Source organism: Rattus norvegicus, chromosome 1 (genome assembly GCF_021556685.1).
Source record: "Rattus norvegicus strain SHRSP/BbbUtx chromosome 1, alternate assembly SHRSP_T2T, whole genome shotgun sequence".
Taxonomy (NCBI): Eukaryota; Metazoa; Chordata; class Mammalia; order Rodentia; family Muridae; genus Rattus; species Rattus norvegicus.
Window position 1 is genome coordinate 151,398,974 of NC_141534.1, and position 27,215 is coordinate 151,426,188.

Consider the following 27,215-nt stretch of genomic DNA (forward strand, 5'->3'; position numbering starts at 1 on the left):
GGGACAGAGTGTTCTGCTTTCGGGCGTGTAGTTTTTCCTCTCTACAGGTCTTCAGCTGTTCCTGTGGGCCTGTGTCTTGAGTTCACCAGGCAGGTTTCTTGCAGGGGAAAAATTGGTCCTACCTGTGGTTCCAAGGCTCAAGTTTGCTCGTGGGGTACTGCCTAAGTCCTCTCCGCTGTGGCAGCGACCGGGAAAATCTGTGCCGCTCCTTCCGGGAGCCTCCGTGCACCAGGGTTTCAGATGACGTTTGGTGTTTTCCTCTGGCGCCTGGATGTGCACAGAGTGCAGTCTCTTCTGGTTTCCCAGGCGTGTCCGCCTCTCTGAAGGTTCAGCTCGCCCTCCCACGGGATTTGGGTGCAGAGAACTGTTTATCCGGTCTGTTTCCTTCAGGTTCCGGCAGTGTCTCAGGCGCAGGGGTCCTGCCGCTCCCGGGCCCTCCCCTACGGGAACCCAGAGGCCTTATGAAAGACCCCAGCTTAGCAGCAGTAACGCCATTTTGCAAGGCTGTACTTAAGATGACTGGTTCAGAGAAAGGTTAGAACACTGAGTACACAGCGGCTGCCAAACAAGATGTGTTTGGTTGAAGGCCTGGCAACAGGACGACTGCAGTTGAGCACCTGACAATGAGAAAAGCCCCGGGAGAGGTCCCACACCCTGGTGGGGGGGCCGAGTCAGCCGTTATGTTCCAAGAAGGTAGCTAAGAAACTTGCCCCCAGGCTAAACTCTTGGGGGGCCGAGTCAGCCGTTATGTTTCACGAAGGTAGCTAAGAAACTTGCCCCCGGGCTGAACCCTTGGGGGGCCGAGTCAGCCGTTATGTTTCAGGAAGGTAGCTAGGAAACTTGCCCCCGGGCTAAACCCTTGCCATATTAGAATCCACCAATTATATCCCTGTAACCATGCATCTGCTTCTGTATGCTTGCTTCTGCTCCCCAAAATCCTATAAAAGCCCATCCTTGGTTCCGTGGGGCGCGCCAGTCCCCCGAGTGACTGTAGCGCCCGCAGGTGCCTGTGCCTGTGTATCCCGACAATAAACCAAATCCTCTTGCTGATTGCATCCTGTGGTGTCTCGGTCTGGTCTTTGGAGTTAGAGGGTCTCCATCCCGAGGGAAAGTTCTCCCTGAGAGCTTTTCATTTGGTGCGTTGGCCGGGAAAGGAGATCCTCCACCCAGGGACCACCGACCACCCACTGGGAGGTAAGCCGGCCGGCGTCTGTCTGTCTGTCTGATTTGTCTCGTTCTGCCTTATTCTGTCTGTTCTGTGAGCGCTCAGCCAGGTCTGTTCTGTGAGCGCTCAGCCAGGTTCTGTGAGCGCTCAGCCGGGTCTGTTCTGTGAGCGCTCAGCCAGGTCTGTTCTGTGAGCGCTCAGCCAGGTTGTTTGGAATTTGGGCGGGACGAAGAAGGAGCTGACGAGCTCGGACTTCTTGCCCCGCAGCCCTGGAAGACGTTCCAAGGGTGTTAGGGGCCCGACTTTTCGGGGCCCAATCTGGGAGAGGAGAAAGATCCGGACTAACGGCACCTCTGTCTGTATTTTTGGCTTTCAGAGGGCCCCGGACCTTTGCCACCTCCATCTGACTTTTTGCTTTCAGTTTGGTACCAAAGCCGTGCAGCACGCCTGTCTGTTGTTTGTTTGACTGTTGGTGTTGTTTGTTTTCTCTGTGTTCTAATCTTCCTTAGAACTAACATGGGACAGTCCCTAACAACGCCCCTAAGTCTCACTCTTGATCATTAGAAAGACGTCCACGACCGGACACACAACCAGTCCGTCGAGGTTAAAAAAAAGGAAAATGGCAGACTCTCTGCACATCCGAGTGGCCCACTTTCGGAGCGGGATGGCCAGTGAATGGCACATTTAATAAGATCATTATTTTACAGGTTAAAGATCGGGTCGTCCACGGACATCCTGACCAGGTTTCTTATATTATCACTTGAGAGAGTCTCGCCTTAACCCCCCCCCCGGGCGGAACCCTTCGTGGACCCGAATTGGCCTCCCCTCAACCCCCAGCCTGTCCCCTCGGCCCCGCCCGGTCCGCCGGCCACGTCTTCCTCTCTCTACCTTTGTGAAATCAGAGCCTTCTAAGAAACCTGTCCTCCCGGCAGACCCAAACTCCCCTCTCATAGATCTTCTCTCTGACAGGCCCGGCTAAAACGGAGGAGGCAGAGCCGCCGGCCAGATCAGTTGCCGGGCCACAGTCTGATAAGGGTTTCTCCCCTGTCGCAGGGAGATTGCGCAATAAGCTCGAGGTGATGCCAGATTCAACCTCCCAGGCTTTCCCACTTAGACAGGGAACCGGTGGCCAGACCCAATACTGGCCGTTTTCAGCAGCTGACATTTACAATTGGAAACAACACAACCCTTCTTTCTCCAAAGATCCGGTGGCACTCACCGACCTAATAGAATCTGTTTTACTTACCCACCAGCCTACTTGGGATGACTGCCAACAGCTCTTACAGGCCCTATTAACCTCAGGAAAAAAAAAAAAAAACAAAAAAAACAAAGAGTGTTCCTAGAGGCCAGAAAGCATGTTCTGGGAGATGATGGGCGTCCCACCCAGCTGCCTGAGGACCAAACTGGGATTTTAATACAGCTGAAGGTAAGGGACACCTACGCCTTTATCGCCAGTTGCTTCTAGCGGGTCTCCGAGGGGCTATACGACGCCCTACTAATTTGGCTCAGGTAAAACAGGTATTACAGGAAGCAGGGGAAACTCCCTCCGCCTTTCTAGAGAGACTTAAGGAGGCCTACCGTATGTACACTCCCTATGACCCAGATGACCCAGGACAAATGACGAGTGTCTCTATGTCCTTCATCTGGCAGGCTGCTCCAGATATCAGGACTAAGTTACAGAGGTTAGAAAATTTGCAGGGCTATACATTACAGGATTTACTTAAAGAAGCTGAAAAGATTTTTAATAAGAGAGAGAATTGAGTCGAATCTTGGCCGCCGTAGTTCAGGGCCAAGAAAGGAAGGGAGATAGGGGGGAGCTCGAAAGGGGCTGAAGCTGGATAAAGATCAATGTGCCTATTACAAAGAGAAAGGGCACTGGGCCAGAGAGTGCCCCAAGAAGCCTGGAGGACCCCGAAAGCCTCGACCACGAACCTCCCTCTTGGCTCTAGATAAAGATTAGGGAGGTCAGGGCCAGGAGCCCCCCCCCTGAGCCCAGGGTAACGCTTAAAGTTGGGGGGCAGCCGGTTACTTTCCTGGTAGACACAGGAGCCCAGCATTCAGTCCTCACCCAAGCTTCAGGACAACTCAGCGACCGGACGGCCTGGGTACAAAGAGCTACTGGTGAGAAACAATACCGATGGACTACGGACCGCCGGGTTCAGCTGGCTACTGGTAAGGTGACCCATTCCTTCTTACATGTTCCGGACTGCCCGTACCCTCTGCTGGGCCATGATCTTCTCACCAAACTAAAAGCACAAATTCATTTTGAGAAAGGAGGGGCCCAAATAACTGGCCCCCACGGAACTCCCCTTCAATTTCTATGAATATAGACTATATGAACTGGGACAGGACAAGCCACAATCCCTAGAAATAGACACTTGGGTCACGAATTTTCCACTGGCTTGGGCAGAGACTGGTGGGATGGGGTTGGCACTCCAACAGCCCCCCTTAATTACACAGTTAAAGGCCACTACAACTCCAGTCTCCATAAAACAATACCCCCTGTCACATGAAGCTTATCAAGGTATAAGGCCTCACATTAGGAGGCTTCTAGATCAAGGCATCCTAATCCCCTGCCGGTCGCCTTGGAATACGCCTCTTCTGCCTGTTAAGAAACCCGACACTGGAGATTATAGGCCAGTACAAGACTTGAGAAAGGTCAACAAGAGGATAGAAGATATTCATCCGACTGTTCCAAACCCTTACAATTTGCTCAGTAACTGTTCATCGATGAGAAACAGGGGTATGCTAAAGGGGTCCTAACACAAAGGTTGGGACCCTGAAAACGCCCTGTGGCCTACCTGTCTAAGAAATTGGACCCTGTGGCCTCCGGCTGGCCTCCGTGCCTAAGGATGGTGGCTGCTATTGCTGTCCTGATCAAGGACACTGGAAAATTGACTTTGGGACAGCCACTCACCATCCTAACACCCCACGCAGTGGAGGCCTTGGTAAAGCAGCCCCCAGACCCCTGGCTCTCTAATTCTCGCACCAAGCCTTGTTACTGGATACAGAACGGGTTCAGTTTGGGCCCGTAGTCGCCCTCAATCCTGCCACCTTGCTTCCTCTACCAGAGGAGGCAAAACAGCATGACTGCCTACAAATCCTCGCAGAAGTACATGGAACCAGGCCGGACCTATCGGACCAGCCTCTTCAGAATGCTGACCACACATGGTACACGGATGACAACAGCTTCTTGGCAGAGGGAGAGTGAAAGGCTGGAGCTGCGGTCACTACGGAGGACAAAGTGATTTGGGCGAAAGCCCTGCCTGCTGGTACCTCCGCACAACGGGCTGAACTCATCGCCTTGACTCAGGCGCTCAAGATGACAAAAGGTAAGAGGCTAAATATATATACAGACAGCCGTTATGCCTTTGCCACGGTACACATCCACGGGGAGATCTACCGGAGGCGGGGGCTGCTCACATCTGAGGGTAAAGATATTAAAAATAAGGCTAAAATTCTGGCCCTCTTAGAAGCTCTATTCTTGCCCAAAAGACTGAGTATTATGTATTGTCCAGGACACCAGAAAGGGCACAACCCAGAGGCACGAGGAAACCGGCTGGCCGATGCCACGGCGAGAGAAGCGGCCATGAGCAAACAAATCTTGCCCTTAAATAGCCCAGACCAACCCACGCCCCCACCAGTGGGACAAACCAGTTGGGTTTATGCCCATGAGGACATAGAGCTCCTAGAAAAAATGGGGGCCATCTACCACCCTCAACTAAAACAGTGGGTCTACAAAGGACTTTTGAATTGATCTCCTTTTTACATAAATTAACCCATTTGGGGTTTAAGAAGATGAAAACCTTACTAGATCGGGAAGAGATAAATCTGTGTTTTTTTTTTTGAATTGGGACAAAGCGATACAAAAGGTGACTGAGAGTTACAAAGCGTGCGCTCAGGTTAACCCGGAAAGGACTATGATTGGACAAGGAGTTCGTCCTAGGGGACACCGTCCCGACATCCATTGGGAAATTGATTTTACTGAAATTAAACCAGGTATATATGGATACAAGTATCTCCTAGTGTTTGTAGACACCTTCTCAGGATGGGTCGAAGCCTTCCCCACAAAGCACGAGACTACAAAAATGGTCACCAAGAAGCTCCTCGAAGAAATCTTTCCCAGGTATGACATGCCTCAAGCGTTGGGGTCGGACAACGGGCCCGCTTTCGTCTCCCAAGTAAGTCAGTTGGTGGCCAAATTGCTGGGGATTGATTGGAAATTACATTGTGCCTATAGACCCCAGAGTTCAGGTCAGGTAGAACACATGAATAGAACAATTAAGGAGACTTTATCCAAACTTACGCTTGCAACTGGCTCAAAGGATTGGGTGGCCCTCCTTCCCCTAGTTCTATATCGGGCCTGGAATACCCCGGGCCCCCATGGTCTAACTCCTTTTGAAATAATATATAGAACACCACCCCCATTTGTCCATTTCTTTGATTCAAACATTGCTGATTTTGCTGACAGCCCTTCTCTGAGGGCCCATTTACAGGCCCTACAGATTGTGCAGAGAGACGTCTGGAGACCTTTGGCCGCTGCTTACCAGGACAAGCTTGAGCATCCGGTGGTGCCACACCCGTTCCAGATTGGAGACACCGTGTGGGTGCGCAGACACCAGACCAAGAATCTCGAGCCACGGTGGAAAGGACCCTACACCGTCCTCCTGACTACCCCGACCGCCCTAAAGGTAGACGGAGTCTCGGCTTAGATCCACGCACCACACGTCAAGGCAGTCCGGTCTGAGGAATTGACTAATCACAACACTACACCCCAGACATGGAGAGTTCAGCGCACTCCAAACCCCTTAAAATTAAAACTCCTACGTGGCTCCTCCTAGCCCTTTTGTGGCCTAGAGTCAGTGGGGGAATAAGCCCCCACCAGACAGAAATTTCTTGACCAAGTCGAGTGAAAGATTTCACTCAAAGTTAGCAAAAAAAAAAAAATGGGGGAATGAAAGACCCCAGCTTAGCAGCAGTAACGCCATTTTGCAAGGCTGTACTTAAGATGACTGGTTCAGAGAAAGGTTAGAACACTGAGTACACAGCGGCTGCCAAACAAGATGTGTTTGGTTGAAGGCCTGGCAACAGGACGACTGCAGTTGAGCACCTGACAATGAGAAAAGCCCCGGGAGAGGTCCCACACCCTGGTGGGGGGGCCGAGTCAGCCGTTATGTTCCAAGAAGGTAGCTAAGAAACTTGCCCCCAGGCTAAACTCTTGGGGGGCCGAGTCAGCTGTTATGTTTCACGAAGGTAGCTAAGAAACTTGCCCCCGGGCTGAACCCTTGGGGGGCCGAGTCAGCCGTTATGTTTCAGGAAGGTAGCTAGGAAACTTGCCCCCGGGCTAAACCCTTGCCATATTAGAATCCACCAATTATATCCCTGTAACCATGCATCTGCTTCTGTATGCTTGCTTCTGCTCCCCAAAATCCTATAAAAGCCCATCCTTGGTTCCGTGGGGCGCGCCAGTCCCCCGAGTGACTGTAGCGCCCGCAGGTGCCTGTGCCTGTGTATCCCGACAATAAACCAAATCCTCTTGCTGATTGCATCCTGTGGTGTCTCGGTCTGGTCTTTGGAGTTAGAGGGTCTCCATCCCGAGGGAAAGTTCTCCCTGAGAGCTTTTCACTTATACAGTTGCCTCTTGGGCCAGGGATGTGGGCAGGGGTGGGCAGTGTTGGTGGTCTCCTCCGCTCTGCAGCCTCAGGAGTGCCCACCTGATCAGGCGGTGAGGTCTCTCTCCCACGGGGTTTGGGAGCAGAGAGCTGCTGGGGTCCGGGATCCGCCGGTGTGGGACTTCCGGTAAACACAGGAAGTGCCCGGCCTTAGAGGAATTTTGCCTCTGTGTGTCCTGAGTTCACCAGGCAGGTTTCTTGCAGGGGAAAAGTTGGTCCTACCTGCAGTTCCAAGGCTCAAGTTTGCTCGTGGGGTACTGCCTAAGTCCTCTCCGCTGTGGCAGCAACCGGGAAGATCTGCGCCGCTCTTTCCGGGAGCCTCCGTGCACCAGGGTTCCAGATGGTGTTTGATGTTTTCCTCTGGCGCCTGGATGTGCACAGAGTGCAGTCTCTTCTGGTTTCCCAGGCGTGTCCGCCTCTCTGAAGGTTCAGCTCTCCCTCCCACGGGATTTGGGTGCAGAGAACTGTTTATCCGGTCTGTTTCCTTCAGGTTCCGGCAGTGTCTCAGGCACAGGGGTCCCGCCGCTCCCGGGCCCTCCCCCACGGGAACCCAGAGGCCCCACACAGTTGCCTCTTGGGCCAGGGATGTGGGCAGGGGTGGGCAGTGTTGGTGGTCTCCTCCGCTCTGCAGCCCCAGGAGTGCCCACCCGATCAGGCAGTGAGGTCTCTCTCCCACGGGGCCTGGGAGCAGAGAGCTGCTGCGGTCCGGGATCCGCCCAGCCTTATTTTTAATAGCCAGAAGCTGGAAAGAACCCAGATGCCCTTCAACAGAGGAATGGATACAGAAAATGTGGTACATCTACACAATGGAATATTACTCAGCTATCAAAAACAATGACTTTATGAAATTCATAGGCAAATGGTTGGACCTGGAAAATATCATCCTGAGTGAGCTAACCCAATCACAGAAAGCCATACATGGTATGCACTCATTGATAAGTGGCTATTAGCCCAAATGCTTGAATTACCCTAGATGCCTAGAACAAATGTAACTCAAGACAGATGATCAAAATGTGAATGCTTCACTCCTTCTTTAAAAGGGGAACAAGAATACCCTTGGCAGGGAAGAGAGAGTCAAAGATTAAAACAGAGACTGGAGGAACACCCATTCAGAGCCTGCCCCACATGTGGCCCATACATATACAGCCACCCAATTAGACAAGATGGATGAAGCAAAGAAGTGCAGACCGACAGGAGCCGGATGTAGATTGCTCCTGAGAGACACAGCCAGAATACAGCAAATACAGAGGCTAATGCCAGCAGCAAACCAGTGAACTGAGAATAGGACCTCCGTTGAAGGAATCAGAGAAAGAACTGGAAGAGCTTGAAGGGGCTCGAGACCCCATATGTACAACAATGCCAAGCAACCAGAGCTTCCAGGGACTAAGCCACTACCTAAAGACTATACATGGACTGACCCTGGACTCTGACCTCATAGGTAGCAATGAATATCCTAGTAAGAGCACCAGTGGAAGGGGAAGCCCTGGGTCCTGCTAAGACTGAACCCCCAGTGAACTAGATTGTTGGGGGGAGGGCGGCAATGGGGGGAGGGTGTGGAGGGGAACACCCATAAGGAAGGGGAGGGGGGAGGTGGATGTTTGCCCGGAAACCGGGAAAGAGAATAACACTCAAAATGTATATAAGAAATACTCAAGTTAATAAAAAAAAATTTGTAAACCAATAGTATAGTAGATACTTCATTAAAAATCAATAACTATGTTCTAAAAAAAAGTATACAGATGGCCTAGCAAGCACAAGGCCTGGGTTCGGTCCCCAGCTCTGAAAAAAAGAAAAGAAAAAAAAAGTATACAGATGGACATGATGTCCAGAACTTTTCTTTTATCATGGTAATAAATAAATTCATGATTTCTAAATTATATCACTAGGGGAGAATAAAGTGATGATATCCATATTTCATTATCCCTCCCTTGTTTTTATAATCTGTACTGTTTTCATGTAGACAAGTTTCCTTTCATTAAGTACTCTGTGATCTTTATATATGACTCAAGCAGGAAAAGTGGACTTACTGTGTGCTTGTTTCTCTCAATGGAAATAAAACTTTGCATAGTTCTGCTAAAAAAAATGTGGATGTTCCCACCTCTTCTTAAAAGGAGGAACAAAAATATCCATATAGGAGGGGATATGGAGGCAAAGTTTAGAGCAGGGACTGAAGGAACGGCCATTCAGAACCTGCCCCACAGGTGGACCATATATATACAGCCACCAAAACTCAATAAGTTGAGTTAAAATGTTAACTCAACATTTGAAAGTTGAATTGATGAAGTTAAAATCTGCATGCTGAAAGGGACTGGATCTACATCTCTCCTGAGAGACACATCCAGAGCACGTCAAATACAGAGGTGAATGCTAGCAGCAAACCACCAAACTGAGAACAGGACCCCTTTTAGGGGAATTAGAGGAAGGATTGAAAGAGCTGAAGGGTCTTGCAACTATGCCAACAAACCAGAGCTTTCAGGAACTAAACCACTACCCAAAGAATATACATGCACTGACCCAGGGCTCCAACTGCATATGTAGCAGAGAATAGACTTGTGTGGGCACCAGTGGAAGAAGAAGTCCTTTGTCCTGCCAAGGTTGGACCCCTAATGCAGGGGAATGTCAGACGGGGGTGGTAAGTGGGGTGTATTGGGGGAAACACAGATATGGTGGAGTGGGAGGAGATAGAGGCTTACGGACAGAAAACTGGAAAAGGGAATAACATTTGAAATGTAAATAAAGAAGAATATCTAATAAAACATAAAATTTTGAGACACCGCCCGGATCTGAAGGGATCCAATCAGCAGCTTCCTGCACTCAAATCCCGTGGGAGGAAGAACTAAACCTTCAGAGGGGCAGACAAGCCTGGGAAGCCAGAAGAGACTACAATCTGCCAACACTTCTGACTCTAGAGTAAAACACCTATCGCCATCTGGGACCCCTGTGCACAGGGGCCCAAGAAAAGGCAGGGCAGGCCCTTCTGGTTGCCACCCTCACGGAGAGCTGGAACCCAAGCCCCAAAAAACACTTCAGGCCCGGGACCAGACTTAAGACCAACTTTTCTGCTCCAAGCGACCTGCCTGGTGGACTCAGGACACATGCCTACAGAAATACCTGAAGACCCATAGACAGGAAAGACTACATGCCTGAAAGCAGAACACCCTATTCTCACAACTGGCAGAAAGAAAACAGGAAAACAGGTGGACATCACTCCTGACACACAGGTCTATAGGACGGTCTAGCCACTTTCAGAAATAACAGAACAAGGTAACACCAGAGACAACCTGATGGCAAGAGGCAAGCATAGGAACCCAAGCAAAAGAAACAATTACTACATTGCATCATCAGAGCCCAATTCTCCCACCAAAGCAAACACTGAATATCCAAACACACAAGAAAAGCAAGATCTTGATTTTAAATCACATTTGATCATGATGATGGAGGAGTTCAAGAAAGACATAAAGAACTCCCTTAGAGCAGGAAAACATAAATAAACAAGCAGAAAAATCCCGGAAAGAATTCCAGGAAAACACAATCAAACAGGTGAAGGAATTAAAAATAGAAATAGAAGAAATAAAGAAAGCACATGGGAGACAACCCTGAACATAGAAAACCAAAGGAGCAATAGATACAAGCATCACCAACAGAATACAAGAGACAGAAGAGAGAATCTCCAAGCAGAAAGTACCACAGAAAATATTGACACAAATGTCAAAGATAATATAAAACGGAAAAAGGTACTGGTCCAAAACATACAGGAAATCCAAGACTGAATGAGAAGCTCAAACCTAAAGATAATAGGTATAGAAGAGAGTGAAGACTCCCAGATCAAAGGACCAGTAAATATCTTCAACAAAATCATAGAAGAAAACTTCCCTAACCTAAAGAAAGAGATGCCCATAAACATACAAGAAGCCTACAGAACTCCAAATAGATTGGACCAGAAAAGAAACTCCTCCCATCACATAATAGTCAAAACACCAAACGCACAAAACAAAAAGAACACTAAAAGCAGTAAGGGGAAAAGGTCAAGTAATATATAAAGGCAGACATATCAGAATAACACCAGACATCTCACCAGAGACTTTGAAATCCAGAAGATCCTGGACAGATGTCATACGGACCCTAAGAGAACACAAATGCCAGCACAGGTTACTGTATCCAGCAAAACTTTCAATTAACATAGATGGAGAAACCAAGATATTCCATGACAAAACCAAATGTACACAGTTTCTTTCTATAAATCCAGCGATACAAAGGATAATAAATGGTAAAGCCCAACATAAGGAGTCAAGCTACACCCTAGAAAAAGCAAGAAACTAATCGTCTTGACAACAAAACAAAGAGAAGAGAAGCACACAAACAAAATCTCACATCCAAATATGAATATAACAGGAAGCAATAACCACTATTCCTTAGTATCTCTCAACATCAATGGTCTCAACTCCACAATAAAAAGACATAGATTAACAAAGTGGACACGCAATAAGGACCCTGCATTCTGCTGCCTACAGGAAACGCACCTCAGAGACAAAGACAGACACTACCTCAGGGTGAAAGGCTGGAAAACAACTCTCCAAGGAAATGGTCGGGAGAAGCAAGCTGGAGTAGCCATTCTAATACCGAATAAAATCAATTTTCAACTAAAAGGCATCAAAAAAGATAAGGAAGGACACTTCATATTCATCAAAGGAAAAATACACCAAGATGAACTCTCAATCCTAAATATCTATGCTCCAAATACAATGGCATATACATACATAAAGAAACATTACTAAAGCTCAAAACACACATTGCACCTCACACAATAATATTAGGAGATTTCAACACCCCACTCTCATCAATGGACAGGTCATGGAAACAGAAATTAAAAAGAGACGTACACAGACTAAGGGAAGTCATGAGCCAAATGGACTTAACAGATATTTATGGAACATTCTATCCTAACACAAAAGGATATACATTCTTCTCACCACCTCGTGGTACTTTCTCCAAAGTTGACCATATAATTGGTCATAAAACAGGCCTCAACAAATACAGAAACATAGAAATAATCCCGTCTGACCTATCAGACCACCACAGGCTAAAGCTGGTCTTCAATAATAATGAGGGAAGAACGCCCACATACACATGGAAGTTGAACAATGCTCTACTCAATGATAACATGGTCAAGGAAGAAATAAAGAAAGAAATTAAAGACTTCTTAGAATGTAATGAAAATGAATGTACAACATACCCAAACTTATGGGACACAATGAAAGCTGTGCTAAGAGGAAAACTCATAGCTCTGAGTGCCTGCAGAAAGAAATGGGAAAGAGCATATGTCACCAGCTTGACAGCACATCTAAAATCCCTAAAACAAAAAGAAACAAATACACCCGGGAGGAATAGAAGGCAGGAAATAATCAAACTCAGAACTGAAATCAACCAAGTAGAAACAAAAAGGACCTTAGAAAGAATCAACAGAACCAAAAGTTGGTTCTTTGAGAAAATCAACAAGATAGATAAAACCTTAGCCAGACTAACGAGAGGACACAGAGAGTGTATACAAATTAATAAAATCAGAAATGAAAAGGGAGACATAACTACAGATTCAGAGGAAATTCAAAAAATCATCAGATCTTACTATAAAAGCCTATATTCAACAAAACTTGAAAATCTACAGGAAATGGACAATTTCCTAGACAGATACTAGGTACCAAAGTTAAATCAGGAACAGATAAACCAGTTAAACAACTCCATAACTCCTAACAAAATAGGAGCAGTCATTAAAGGTCTCCCAACCAAAAAGAGCCCAGGTCCAGATGGGTTTAGTGCAGAATTCTATCAGACCTTCATAGAAGACCTCATACCAATATTATCCAAACTATTCCACAAAACTGAAACAGATGGAGCACTACTGAATTCCTTCTATGAAGCCACAATTACTCTTATACCTAAACCACACAAAGACCCAACAAAGAAAGAGAACTTCAGACCAATTTCCCTTATGAATGTCGACGCAAAAATACTCAATAAAATTCTGCCAAACCGAATCCAAGAGCACATCAAAACAATCATCCACCATGATCAAGTAGGCTTCATCCCAGGCATGCAGGGATGGTTTAATATATGTAAAACCATCAATGTGATCCATTATATAAACAAACTGAAAGAACAAAACCACATGATCATTTCATTAGATGCTGAGAAAGCATTTCACAAAATTCAACACCCCTTCATGATAAAAGTCCTAGAAAGAATAGGATTTCAAGGCCCATACCTAAACATAGTAAAACTGGTATACAACAAACCAGTAGCTAATATTAAATTAAATGGAGAGAAACTTGAAGCAATCCCACTAAATCAGGGACTAGACAAGGCTGCCCACTCTCTCCCTACTTATTCAATATAGTTCTTAAAGTTCTAGCCAGAGCAATCAGACAACAAAAGTAGATCAAGGGGATACAGATTGGAAAAGAAGAAGTCAAAATATCACTATTTGCAGATGATATGATAGTATATTTAGGTGATCCCAAATTTCCACCAGAGAACTACTAAAGCTGATAAACAACTTCAGCAAAGTGGCTGGGTATAAAATTAACTCAAATAAATCAGTAGCCTTCCTCTACACAAAAGATAAACAAGCTGAGAAAGAAATTAGGGAAATGATACCCTTCATAAGAGTCCAAAATAATATAAAATACCTCGGTGTGACTTTAACCAAGCAAGTTTGACTTCTGTGCATAATATGGGTCTCATTTCCCATGGATTGATATCTTAAGATGTGACATTTCCCTAACTGAAATAGTACTTCTACTCATTATTTATTCTTTTTATATGAATAGAGTACTACCTGGAATGGACTCAGTAGTTTTAGAATAAGTTCTTCCTGGTCATAAAATAATACATTTGGGTATCTTTTCCTTTCCTCTTTAAGAAGAATTATTTCTCGTTTTAATTTTATCTCTTGTTGAAAATAGCTTGTTTTCTCAACTCATAAATTTTGATCACATTTTCCCCTTACTAATTTTCTCCTTTCCTCCTCATAAAACCTCCTATTGTTATTCACCAAATTTCCGTTTCCCAGAAAACAAACAGGTATCTAAGGTCTTAGGGATAATTAAGATAAACTAAAATAAAACATAACAATCAAAAACTAATCCCTGGTACTTGGGAGAAACTGATAAACGTAAAGAAGAGAAGCCAAAGGAAGGCACAGGAATCACAGAGCTACTTGTTTTGAGACTCAGAAACCCCATAAAAATAGTAACTTGGAAGCCACATTGTATATGAAAAGGATTTGCAGGGTAGAAAAGAGAAGAAAAAATATACTAAAATACATAAAATTAGTCCATAATAAAAAATTACCAAATATAAAGCAAACATTTTATATTACATTATGAGATAAGATATTCCAAAATGTGCACTTGAGTTTCTTTTCTATTTACCATGTAATACTGGCATGAAGTCTATCCTTAGTATAGTAGTTCCCTCACCCCCATCCTGGTATGTCTCATTTTGAGTAAGCCAAATTATCATTTAAAAGTATTTATCAATTGATGAATCCTTTTGTGGTAGGAGTAGGAATGTATGTTCTCTCTCTCTCTCTCTCTCTCTCTCTCTCTCTCTCTCTCTCTCTCTCTCTCTCTCTCTCTTTAGTTTTGGGTACCTATCTGATGCAGACCAGTGAAGGCCTTGTACATGGTGCCCAGTTTCTCTATGTCCATATGGAGACTTATCAGACTGATTTAGAGGATCTTCCATCTTCTTTGGCTCTCATACTCTGCCTACCCTTCTTCAGATTTCTCTGAGTCCTGAGTAGAAGGATTTGATAGAGATATTCAATTTAAGGCCAAGGATTATTATAAGGTCTCTCATTCTGCATAATGTTTGGCTATGCTGTATTTATTCTCATCTGCTGCGAGAGAAAGCTCTGACATTTGCTAAGCAAGGCACTGATCCAGAATATAGTGAAGGAGTCAGCTTATTGATTCTCTGCCTTGCTCTGTCACTCTCTGCATTTTTCTATCTTTCTCTCTGGCTATCTCTGTCTCTGTCTCTCTGTCTCTCTGTGTTGGTCTCTATCATCTCTCTCTCTTCCTCCTTTCCTCCCTCCTTGTCCCTTGTCTCTCTCCCTCTCTGTCTCTCTCTGCCTCTCTGTCTCTGCCTCTCTGTCTCTGTCTGTCTCTGTCTGTCTCTGTCTCTCTGTCTCTGTCTCTCTGTCTCTGTCTCTGTCTCTGTCTCTCTCTCTCTCTCTCTATCTATCTATCTATCTCTCTCTATGCCATAGAATTAACATAACTTGTAGGCAGCATTCCTATCCATTCCAGGACTCTCTTGTTGAACACCTGCCTTATAGCTTTCCTTACTCATGGTGGGATATTCCATATCTACTTTCTTGTATCCTTAACTCTTAATCCTGAACTACATGGCCAAAGCTATCGATTTCTGCTACTTTCTGGGGCTGGTCCTGTCCTTCCCAATTCAATTATAAGTTCACTACATTTTTTCCCAATGGCTTTGTTAACTGTCTGCATTTGGTGGTTCTGGAACATTCTCTGTAGTCAGACTGGCTTTGAACTGAGATATATGCTTACATATGTTCCCCCAAGAGCTGGTATTGAAAGTATGCATCAATATACTGGGGCCCAAGCTTTTATTTTCTTTCCATAATTTGTAAGCTTGGTTGAGTGGGGTCTTACCATTAAATCACCACTCATTTTTTTCCATGCAGGATCAGACTTTTCTTCAAACATTTTCCTAGTATTCATTTTTTTCACCTACTGTGTATATATTATTAGATTGTTCTTTTTCATTATAGATATTTATAGGACTGTCCACTAATAAGTAGACAACATAGTCAGTACTAGAATTATTTTATACTACTATTGCTGTTAATCCAAAATTCTTCAATTTAGCTTCAGGTAGATTTATTTTAGCCAAGGGCCAAAAGCAGTCACATTCTTCATGAAAATATAACAATAAATGTTTCTAAGCTGTAAACTTCATGTGCCAGCATGTCATAGTTCATATCACTTTCTGCACAATTGTCTTCCATGTTCATACTACTATGGCCCCTTAAGGTCAGCTTAAAAATTCAATTGCTTTTCTATACAGAAGTCCCAAAGTTCACATTTCTCCAAACAAAAGCATAGTCTAGCTTATCACAGCATTACCATAATCCCTGGTACCAGTTTTTCTTTTAGAGTTTGATTGATTCAAAGATGCAACATGATTGTGGTGAAACTTATAAAGGAAAATATTTAATTTTGGGCTGGCATACAGGTTCAGAGGATTAGTTCATTATACTTATTCTGTGACACAAGGTAGTAGCAGTCATACATGGTACTAAAAAGATAGCTGAGAGTTCTAATCTGAATTAGGCACTAAGAAGGGAGAGAAATTGACCTGGCTTGAACTTCTGATACTACTTTTATTCAAACCATCCTAACTTCTAGCCCATATTTCTTATATATCCTTTAATTGTCTCATTGCTCTAGCTCAGAGTTCAAACACTATATTGAATAGGTATGGAGAGAGCAGACAAAATTGTCTTATTCCTGATTTTATTGGAATTGCTTTTTGTTTCTTTTTTAAGTTGATGTCTATGAGCTTGGTGTTCACTGTCTTTATTATGTTTAGGTATGTCCCTTGTATCCCTAATCCCTTCAGGATTGTATATACATTTACATACATGTATACATATACATATACATATTACACTATAAATTTTATTCCCTGCCTGGTCCAACTGTCCACTCCATGAAGGTCCCAAATCCCATATTTCCTCCCACTCCTTCCTGCCCTCCCCCCATCTCCACAAGGATGTTTTGACCCGACGAACCCCAACACAACTCTAAACTTCCTAGGGTTTCCAGTCTCTTAAGGGTTAGGTGCATCTTCACTGACTTAACACAGACCCAGGAGTCCTTTGCAGTATATGTGTTGGAGACCTCATCTCAGAGGCATGTGTATGTTGCCTGGTTGGTGATCCAATGTCAAAGAGATCTCAGGGTTCCAGGTTAATTGAGATGGCTAGTACTCCTATAGGATTTCCCTCCTTCTTACCTTCCTCCAGCTTTTCCCTAATTCAATAAGAGGGGACAGCAGCTTCTATTCATTGGTTGGGTACACATATCTGCATCTGGCTCAGCTGCATGTTGGGTCTTTTGGAGAGCTGTCATGGTAGGTCCCTTTTTGTGAACACCCCATAGCTTCAGAAATGGTGTCAGGTCTTGGGATCTCCTTTTGAGTTAGATCCCACATTGGGCCTGTCACTGGACCTGCTTTTCCTCTGGCTCTTCTCCATATCCATCCCTGCTTTTTTTTCAGAGAGGAAGAATTATGGGTTAGACCTTTAGCTGTAGGATAGCAACCCCATCCTTTACTTGATGCCCTGTCTCTCTGCTGGGGGTGGATTAAATAAGTTCCCTCTTTCCACTGTAGGACCATTCATCTAGGGTTCCCACCTTTGAGACCTGAGAGTCTCTCACTTCATAGGTCTCTAGTACAATCTATAGGGTCTTCCCAAAGTCCTTTCTCCAGAGGTCTCCTATTTCCATTCTTTCTGTTGGCCCTCAGGATTTAAATCTTTTCCCCCACCCAATAAAAGATCATGTTCCCCTTCCCTTAACACGAATGCCCTTTCATCTCCTCTCCTTCCCTACCTTCCTCCCTGCTTTTCGTTGCTTTATCACCCCCCCCTAAAGTGGGACCGAGGCAAACTCATTTGAGCCCTTCAGGTTGGTGACCTTTTGGAATTCTGTGGCCTGTGTTCTGGATATTCTCTAATTTTTTCTGTTAATAACCACCCATTAGTGAGAACATACCATGCATGTCCTTTTGGCTCCAACTTACCTCATTCAGCATGTCATTTTCTACTTCCATCCATTTGCCTGCAAAACTCAGGATGTCCTCCTTCTTTCTTTTAATTGGATATCTTTTATTTACATTTCAAAGGTCATTCCCGTTCCAGATTTTTCTGGACATAAGCCTCCTATCCCATCCCATTACCCTTCTAATACAAGTGTGTTCCCCTCCCAATCCATACCCTCTTCCCAAACCCCCAAATTCCCCTACACTGGGGGTCCAACCTTGGCAAGACCAACGGCTTCTCCTTTCATTTGTGCCCAATAAGGTCATCCTCTGTTACGTATGCAGCTGGAGCCATGGGTCAGTCCATCTATAGTTTTTGGGTAGTAGTTTAATCTCTGGGAGCTCTGGTAGGTTGGCATTGTTGTTCTTATTGGGATTGAAAGCCCCTTCATCTCTTTCAATCCTTTCTCTAATTCCTCCAATGGGGGTCCCGTTCTCAGTTCAGTGATTTGCTGCTTTCATACACCTCTGTATTTGATATGCTCTGACTGTGTCTCTCAGTGGACATCTATATCTGGTTACTGTCAGCATGCCATTCTTAGCTTCCTCAATCTTATTTAGTCTTGGTAGGTGTATATATAAGGGGCACATGTGGGGCAGGTTCTGAATAGCCATTTCTTCAGTCTGTGCTCCAAACTCTGCCTCCATATCCCCTACTATGAATATTTTTGTTCCTCATTTTAAGAAGGAGTAAAGCATCTGCACTTTGGTCATTTGTCTTCTTGAGATTCGTGTGGTCTGTGTACTGTATGTTAGGTAATTTGGGTTTTTGGGCTAATATCCACGTATCAGTGAGTACATACCATATGTGTTTTACTGTGATTTCATGAAATCACTGTTATTGATAGCTGAGTAATCGTCCATTGTGTAGATGTACTATATTTTCTGTCTTCATTCGTGTGTTGACGGGCATCTGGGTTGTTTCCAGCTATTATAAATAAGGCTGCTATGAACATAGTGGAGCATGTGTCCTTGTTGTATGTTGGAACATCTTTGGGGTATATGTGCAAGAGTGGTATAGCTGGGTCCTCCTATAGTCCAATGTCCAATTTTCTGAGGAACCTCCAGACTGATTTTCAGAGTGGTTGTACCAGTTTGCCATCCCACCAACAATGGAGGAATATTCCTCTTTCTCCACATCCTTGTCAGCATCTGTTGTCATCTGACTTTTTTATCTTAGTCATTTTGACTGGTATGAGTTGGAATCTCAGGGTTGTTTTGATTCGCATTTCCCTGATGTCTAAAGATGTTGAGCATCTCTTTAGGTACTTCTTGGCCATTGGATATTCCTCATGGGTTGACTCTGAATTGTTCTTGACTAAAATAAATACAAGGACAAAATGTACAGAAATCAAAGGAAAGGCCATCCAGTGACTGGCTCAACTTGGGATATATCCCACGTGTTGGCACCAAACCCTGACACTTACTGACGCCATTTTGTGTTTACAGTCAGGAGCCTAGCAAGGCTGCCCTTTGAGAAACTCTATCATTAGCTGACAGACTCTGGTGAAAATATTTACAGCCAACAATTGAACTAAGGTCAAGGATCCTATAGAAGAATTAGGAGACGGATTCAAGGAGCACAAGGGGAAGGCAACCCCATAAGAAGACCAAAATATCAACTAAACTGAAACCCTGGGTGATCCCAGAGACTAAGCTACTAACACAAGAGCATAAATCAGCTGGTCCATTGCTTAGAGCACATATATCTGTCTTGTCTGGCCTCAGTGAAAAGGACATGCCTAATTCTGTAAAGACTTGATGTCCCACGGAAAGGGTTATTCATGGGTGGTGGTGGAGTGTGTGGAGCACCCTCCCAGAGGCAACATGGAGGGTGGATGTTATTAATTCTTGGAGTAGGAACTGGAAGGGGGACAAGATTTGGAATGTAAAGGGAAAAACAGGTAAGAGAAGAATACTAACATGAAAATAGGAGTTTATACATTATTTGTTTTATTTGTTAATGTTAAAAACGTCACAATGAATGAATATTAAGGCTGCAACTATAATTGCAACCTAAACCTCTAACCACAATCCCAGATGTCTGTAGAAATCAGCAATTACCATGTGACACTATTTATCCCAATTTCCTGCCTGCAGATCTATCTGGATAAGTCCAGCAATAGTGATTTTTGGTTTATCTCCTTTGCACTTTATTTTCTGGGAACAACTCAAATTGAATCCCTCAAAGCGTGGTGCTGCCAGGGACAACTGTGTATGAATGCCAAGCCATAAATACTTGCTTGCTGTGTGCCTGGAAGACCTATCAGAATCACAACAGACTACTTGCCAGAGACTATGAAAGCCAGAAGATCCTGGACAGATGTCATACAGACCCTAAGAGAACACAAATGCCAGCACAGGTTACTGTATACTGCAAAACTCTCAATTAACATAGACGGAGAAACCAAGATATTCCATGACAAAACCAAATTTACACAATATCTTTCTACAAATCCAGTGCTACAAAGGATAATAAATGGTAAAGCTCAACGTAAAGAGGCAAGCTATTCCCTAGAAAAAGCAAGAAACTAATCATCTTGGCAACAAAACAAAGAGAAGAAAAGCACACAAACATAATCTCACATTGAAATATGAATATAAAAGGAAGCAATAATTACTATTTCTTAATGTCTCTCAACATCAATGGTCTCAACTCCCCAATAAAAAGACATAGGTTAACAAAATGGATATGCAATGAGGACCCTGCATTCTGCTGCCTACAGAAAACACACCTCAGAGACAAAGACAGACACTACCTCAGAGTGAAAGGCTTGAAAACAATTTCCAAGCAAATGGTCAGAAGAAGCAAGCTGGAGTAGCGATTCTAATATCGAAGAAAATCAATTTTCAACTACAAGTCATTAAAAAAGATGAGGAAGGATATTTCATATTCATCAAAGGAAAAAATCCAAGATGAACTCTCAATCCTAAATATCTATGCTCCAAATAAAAAGGCACCTACATACGTAAAAGAAACCTTACTAAAGCTCAAAACACACATTGCACCTCACACAATAATAGTAGGAGATTTCAACACTCCACTCTCACCAGTGGACAGATCATGGAGACAGAAATTAAACAGAGACATAGATAGACTAAGAGAAGTCATGAACCAAATGGACTTAACAGATATTTATAGAACACTCTATCCTAAAGCAAAAGGATACAGCTTCTTCTCACCATCTCATGGTACTTTCTCCAAAATTGACCATATAATTGGTCATAAAACAAACCTCAACAGATAGAGAAAGATATAAATAATCCCATGCATCCTCTCGGACCACCGTGGGCTAAAGCTGGTCTTCAAAAACAATAAGGGAAGAACGCCCACATATATATATATATGGAAATTGAACAATGTTCTACTGATAACGTGGTCAAGGAAGAAATAAAAAAAGAAAGTAAAGACTTCTTAGAATTTAATGAAAATGAAGGTACAACCTACTCAAACTTATGGAACACAATGAAAGTTGTGGTAAGAGGAAAATTCATAGCTCTGAGTGCCTTCAGAAAGAAACAGGAGAGAGCATATATTAGCAGCTTGACAGCACAACCAAGAGCTCTAGAACAAAAAGAAGCAAATACACCCAGGAGGAATAGAAGGCAGGAAATAATCAAACTCAGAGCTGAAATCAACCAAGTAGAAACAAAAGGGTCATACAAAGAATCAACAGAACCAAAAGATGGTTCTTTGAGGAAATCAACAAGATAGATAAACCCTTAGCCAGACTAACAAGAGGACACAGAGAGTGTGTACAAATTAACAAAATCAGAAATGACACAATAATACTCAATAAAATTTTGGCAAAACAAATTCAAGAGCACATCAAAACAATCATCCACCATGATCAAGTAGGCTTCATCCCAGGCATGCAGGGATGGTTTAATATATGGAAAACCATCAATGTAATCCATTATATAAACAAAAATTCAACACCCCTTCATGATAAAAGTCCTGGAAAGAATAGGAATTCAAGGCCCATGCCTAAACATAGTAAAAGCCATATACAGCAAACCAGTAGCTAACATTAATCTAAATGGAGAGAACCTTGTAGCAATCCCACTAAAATCAGGGACTAGACAAGGCTGCCCACTCTCTCCCTACTTATTCAATATAGTTCTTGAAGTTCTAGCCAGAGCAATCAGACAAAAAAGGAGATAAAGGGGATACAGATTGGAAAAGAAGAAATCAGAATATCACTATTTGCAGATGTTATGATAGTATATTTATATGATACCAAAAGTTCCACCAGAGAACTACTAAAGCTGATAAACAACTTCAGCATAGTGGCTGGGTATAAAATTAACTCAAATAAATCAGTAGCCTTCCTCTACACAAAAGAGAAACAAGCTGAGAAAGAAATTAGGGAAGCAATACCATTCATAATAGTCCCAAATAATATAAAATACCTCGGTGTGACTCTAACCAAGCAAGTAAAAGTCTGTACAATAAGAACTTCAAGCCTCTGAAGAAAGAAATTGAAGAAGACCTCAGAAGATGGAAAGATCTCCCATGCTCATGGATTGGCAGGATTAACATAGTAAAAATGGTCATTTTAACAAAAGCGATCTATAGATTCAATGCCATCCTCATCAAAATACCAATCCAATTCTTCAGCGAGTTAGACAGAACAATTTTCAAATTTATCTGGAATAACAAAAAACTCAGGATAGCTAAAACTATCCTTAACAATAAAAGGACTTCAGGGGGAATCACTATCCCTGAACTCAAGCGCTATTACAGAGTAATAGTGATAAAAACTGTGTTGTATTGGTACAGCAACAGACAGATAGACCAGTGGAATAAAATTGAAGACACAGAAATGAACCCACACACCTATATTGACTTGATTTATGACAAAGGAGCCAAACCATCCAATGGAAGAAAGATTGCATTTTCAGCAAATGGTGCTGGTTCAACCGGAGGTCAACATGTAGAAGCAAGCAGATCGAACCATACTTATCACCCTGTACAAAGCTTTAGTCCAAGTGGACCAAGGACCTCCACATCAAACCAGATACATTCAAACTAATAGAAGAAAAAGTGGAGAGGCATCTCAAACAAATGGGAACTGGAGAAAAATTCCTGAACAAAACACCAATGGCTTATGCTTTAAGATCAAGAATCGACAAATGGGATCTCATAAAACTGCAAAGTTTCTGAAAGGCAAAGGACACTGTTGTTAGGACAAAGCGACAACCAACAGATTGGGAAAAGATCTTTACCAATCCTACAACTGATAGAGGGCTTATATCCAAAATATACAAAGAGCTCAAGAAGTTAGACAGCAGGTAGACAGATAGCCCTATTAAAAATCGGGTTCAGAGCTAAACAAAGAATTCACAGCTGAGTAAAGCCGAATGGGTAAGAAACACCTAAAGAAATGTTCAACATCTTTAGTCATAAGGGAAATGCAAATCAAAACACTCTAAGATTTTACCTCACGCCAATGAGTATGGCTAAGATCTAAATCTCTGGTGACAGCAAATGCTGGCAAGGATGTGGAGAAAGAGGAACACTCCTCCACTCTTGGTGGGATTGCAGACTGGTACAAGCATTCTGGAAATCAGTCTGGAGGTTCCTCAAGAAATTGGACATTGAACTACATGAGGTCCCAGCTATACCTCTCTTGGGCATATACCCAAAAGATGTCCCAACATATAACAAAGACACATGCTCCACTATGTTTAGCAAAGCAGCCTTATTTATAATAGCCAGAAGCTGGAAAAAACAAAGATGCCCTTCAACAGAGGCATGGATACAGAAATATGTTACATCTACACAATGGAATATTACTCAGCTCTCAAAAACAATGACTTTATGAAATTAATAGGCAAATGAATGGAACTGGAAAATATCATCCTGGGTGAGTTAACCCAATCACAGTAAAATGCACATGGTGTGCACTCATTGATAAGTGCCTATTACCCCAAATGCTTGAATTACCCTAGATGCACAGAACACATGAAACTCAAGATGGATGACCAAAATCCGAATGCTTCACTCCTTCTTTAAACGGGGAACAAGAATACCCTTGGGAGGGAATAGGGATGCAAAGTTTAGAACAGAATCAGAAAGAACACCCAGTCAGAGCCTGCCCCACGTGAGGCCCATAGATATACAGCCACCCAATTAGACAAGATGAATGAAGCAAAGAAGTGCAGGCTGACAAGAACCGGATGTAGATCTCTCCTGAGAGACACAGCCAGAATACAGCAAATACAGAGGCGAATGGCAGCAGCAAACCACTGAACTGAGAACGGGACCCCCGTTGAAACAGTCAGGGAAAGGACTGGAAGAGCTTGAAGGGGTTCGAGACCCCATATGAACAACAATGCCAACCAACCAGAGCTTCCAGGGACTTAACCACTACCCAAAGACTATACATGGACTGACACTGAGCTCCAACCTCATAGGTAGCAATGAATAAACTAGTAAGAACACCAGTGGAAGGGGAAGCCCTTGGTCCTGCTAAGAATGAACTCCAGTTCACTTATGATTGTTGAGGGGAGCGTGGTAATGGGGGGAGGATGGGGAGGGGAACACCCATATAGAAGGGGTAGTGGAGGGGTTAGGGGGATGTTGGCCTGGAAACCGGGAAGGGGAAAAACAATCAAAATGTAAATAAGAAATACTCAAGTTAATAAAGATTAAGAAAAGACAATAGACATTTGTTTCTGTAGTTTTATCCTCAGACTGTTCATCATTTGATTAAAAAAATGCTACTTCAACAATCCTTTCCTCTAAATATATATGTAAAATATTCAGTAAATCACTTGCAAAATGATCCAGAAACACATTAAAAACCTCATCCACTATATCAAGTAGGATTCAAACCAGGGATGCAAGTCCACTATTTGCACCCTTAGAGTTCCTGTGTTCTCATAAAATAATGGTGGTGGTTGTTCTTTTTTTTCTCCTTGCATCCTTCCACTTTGGTCATGTTTTTTACATTATCTGTTGTAGTTTTCTGGTAGAATGTTGGGGTCACTTAGGTATAATATCATATCACTCACAAATAGCAATACTGTAAATTCTTCCTTTCAAATTTGTATCCTCTTGATATCCTTTAGTTGTCTTATTGCTCTTGCTAGAATTTCAAGTGATATATTGAATTGATAGGGATAGAGGAAGTCCTACATTTTAGTAGAATTGCTTTAAGTTTCTCTCTGTTTAATTTATGTTTGCTATTGTCTTGCTGTATATAGCTTTTATTCTGTTTAAGTGGGTACATTTTATCAAGGAACTTTCAAAGACTTTTAATATGAAAGGGTTTTGGATTTTGTGAAAGGCCATTGCAACATTTAATGAGATAATAAGATAGATTTTTTTCTTTTAGTTTGTTTACATGGTAGAGTACAATGATTGATTTTTTTTTAACTGAAACATCTATGATTCCCTGGGATGAAGCCTATTTGATCACAGAGAATGATGATCTTGATGTTTGTTTGGATTCCATTTGCAAGTATTTTATTGAATTTTTTGCATATATGTTTAGAAAAGAAGTTGATCTGGAATCCTCTTTCTTTGTTGACTTTGTGTGGTTTAATTATCCGGGTGATTGTGAACTGATAAAATGAATTTTGCTGTGGTATTTTTATTTTTCTTTAGTGGAATAATTTAAGGAGTATTTGTATTGGGCCTAACCTTTTTTTGGTTGGGAGCAATTTTATAATTGCTTTTTAATCCCTAAGAGTTATAAGAGCTGTTTAAATAGGTTATTTGATCTTGATTTAACATTTTTAAGTGTTATTTGTCCAGAAAATCATCAATTTCATTAAAATGTTTTAATTTTGTGGAGTAAAGACATTTGAGGTAAGAGTTAATGATTCTTCGATTATCTTTGCAGTCTGTTTTTATGTTTCCCTTTGCATTTCTGATTATGTTTATTTGGATGCACTTTCCCTGTCTTTTAGGTAGCTTGGTTGAATGATTTGTTTATCTTCTTGACTTTCTCAAAGAACCAGCTCTTGTATTTCTTAATTCTTTTCACTGTTTTATTTGTTTCTCATTTATTGATTTATGTACCAATTTTGATTATTCTATTCATCTTATGTGTGTTTCTTCTTTTTTTAACCACATTTTTCAGATATATGTTAAAATTGCTGGTATAAGACATTTCCATTAAATATTCTCTTAGTACAGCATTCATTAGATTTTGGTGTAACTCAGTCTACAAAAGTGTAAGACTTGTATGACAAGAACTTCAAGTTGCTGAAGAAAGAAAATGAAGACTTTATCAGATAATCAAAAGAACTCACATAATCATGGATTGATAGGATTAACATAATAATAGTTTCAATCTTACTGAAAGGAATCTACAGATTCGATGCTATTCCTATCAAAATTCCAAGGTAGCTCTTCACAAACCTTGAAAGGTCAATTCTTAAAGTTATATGGAAGAATAAAACAACAGCATCATCATCATCAACAACAACAACAAAACCAGGATGGCTATAACAGTCGTGAGTATTAACAAAACTTCTGTAGGTATGATCATTCCTGACATTCAGCTGTACTACAGAGCAATAAGAAACCTACATGTAGTATATGCATAGGCAGGTTGATTAATAGAATAAATTTAAGACCCTGAAATAAACACACTTATCTATTGTGATGGCTTGTAAATATTGACTCAGGAAGTAGCACTATTGTCGTAGGTTTGTCCTTGTTGGAGGAAGTTTGTCATTGAGGGTGTGGGGTTTAAAGCCCTCATTCTAGCTATTGGAAGTCAATATTCTGCTAGCAGTCTTCAGATGAAGATGTAGAATTCTCACCTTGGCCTGTTACCATTCCTTTCTGAATGCTGCTGTGATCTAACCTTTATGATAATGGAGTGAACCTCTGAACATGTGAGCGAGCCCCAATTAAATTTTGTCCTTAAAAGAGTTTCCTTGACCATGGTGTCTGTTGAACATGGTGTCATAAGACATCTATGGAGAGTTAATTTTGACAAAGAAGGGAAAACTGTACAATGGAAAAAATAATGTTCAACAAAAGAAAACATCTAACTGAATAGCAGCATGTACAAGAATGGAAACAGATCTATACCTATATCACCAGATAGAAAACTTAAGTTAAAGTGGACCAAAGACCTCAAAATAAAACTGGACACACTAAATCTATTAGAGCGGAAATTAGGGAATGGCCTTGAACTCACTGGTACAGGAGACAACTTCCTGAACAGAACAATGTCTCATGCTGTAAGATTAATAATTGTTGAATGGGACCTTCTGAAATTAAAAAGATTCTGTCAGCAAAAGACACTGACTATAGGGCAAAATGTCAGCCTACAAGTTGTAAAAGGCTCTTGCCAGACCTACATATGACAAAGGGCCAATATCCACTTTATAAAGAATTCAAGAAAGTAGAAAACAGCACTACAATAACCCAGTTAAATAATGGATACAGAATGAAAAAGAATTCTCAGCAGAGGAATCACAAATGACACAGACACACTTAAACGTTCAATGTCCTGAGTTATCAGGAAAATGAAAATCAAAACAACTCTGAGATACCA

General features: G+C 42.5%; 2 long non-coding RNA genes across 2 annotated transcripts; both read left to right on the forward strand.

The window, feature by feature from the left end:
• The first annotated feature begins 461 nt into the window (after positions 1 to 461).
• LOC148007746 (uncharacterized) lies at positions 462 to 3,068 on the forward strand. The gene is made up of 3 exons (XR_015651851.1): positions 462 to 693; positions 761 to 1,299; positions 1,346 to 3,068. It is a non-coding gene; the product is annotated as an uncharacterized LOC148007746 (long non-coding RNA).
• A 522-nt stretch (positions 3,069 to 3,590) lies between these two features.
• On the forward strand, positions 3,591 to 6,713 carry LOC148007747 (uncharacterized). Its single transcript, XR_015651850.1, has 2 exons — positions 3,591 to 6,351; positions 6,419 to 6,713. It is a non-coding gene; the product is annotated as an uncharacterized LOC148007747 (long non-coding RNA).
• The last annotated feature ends 20,502 nt before the right edge of the window (positions 6,714 to 27,215 follow it).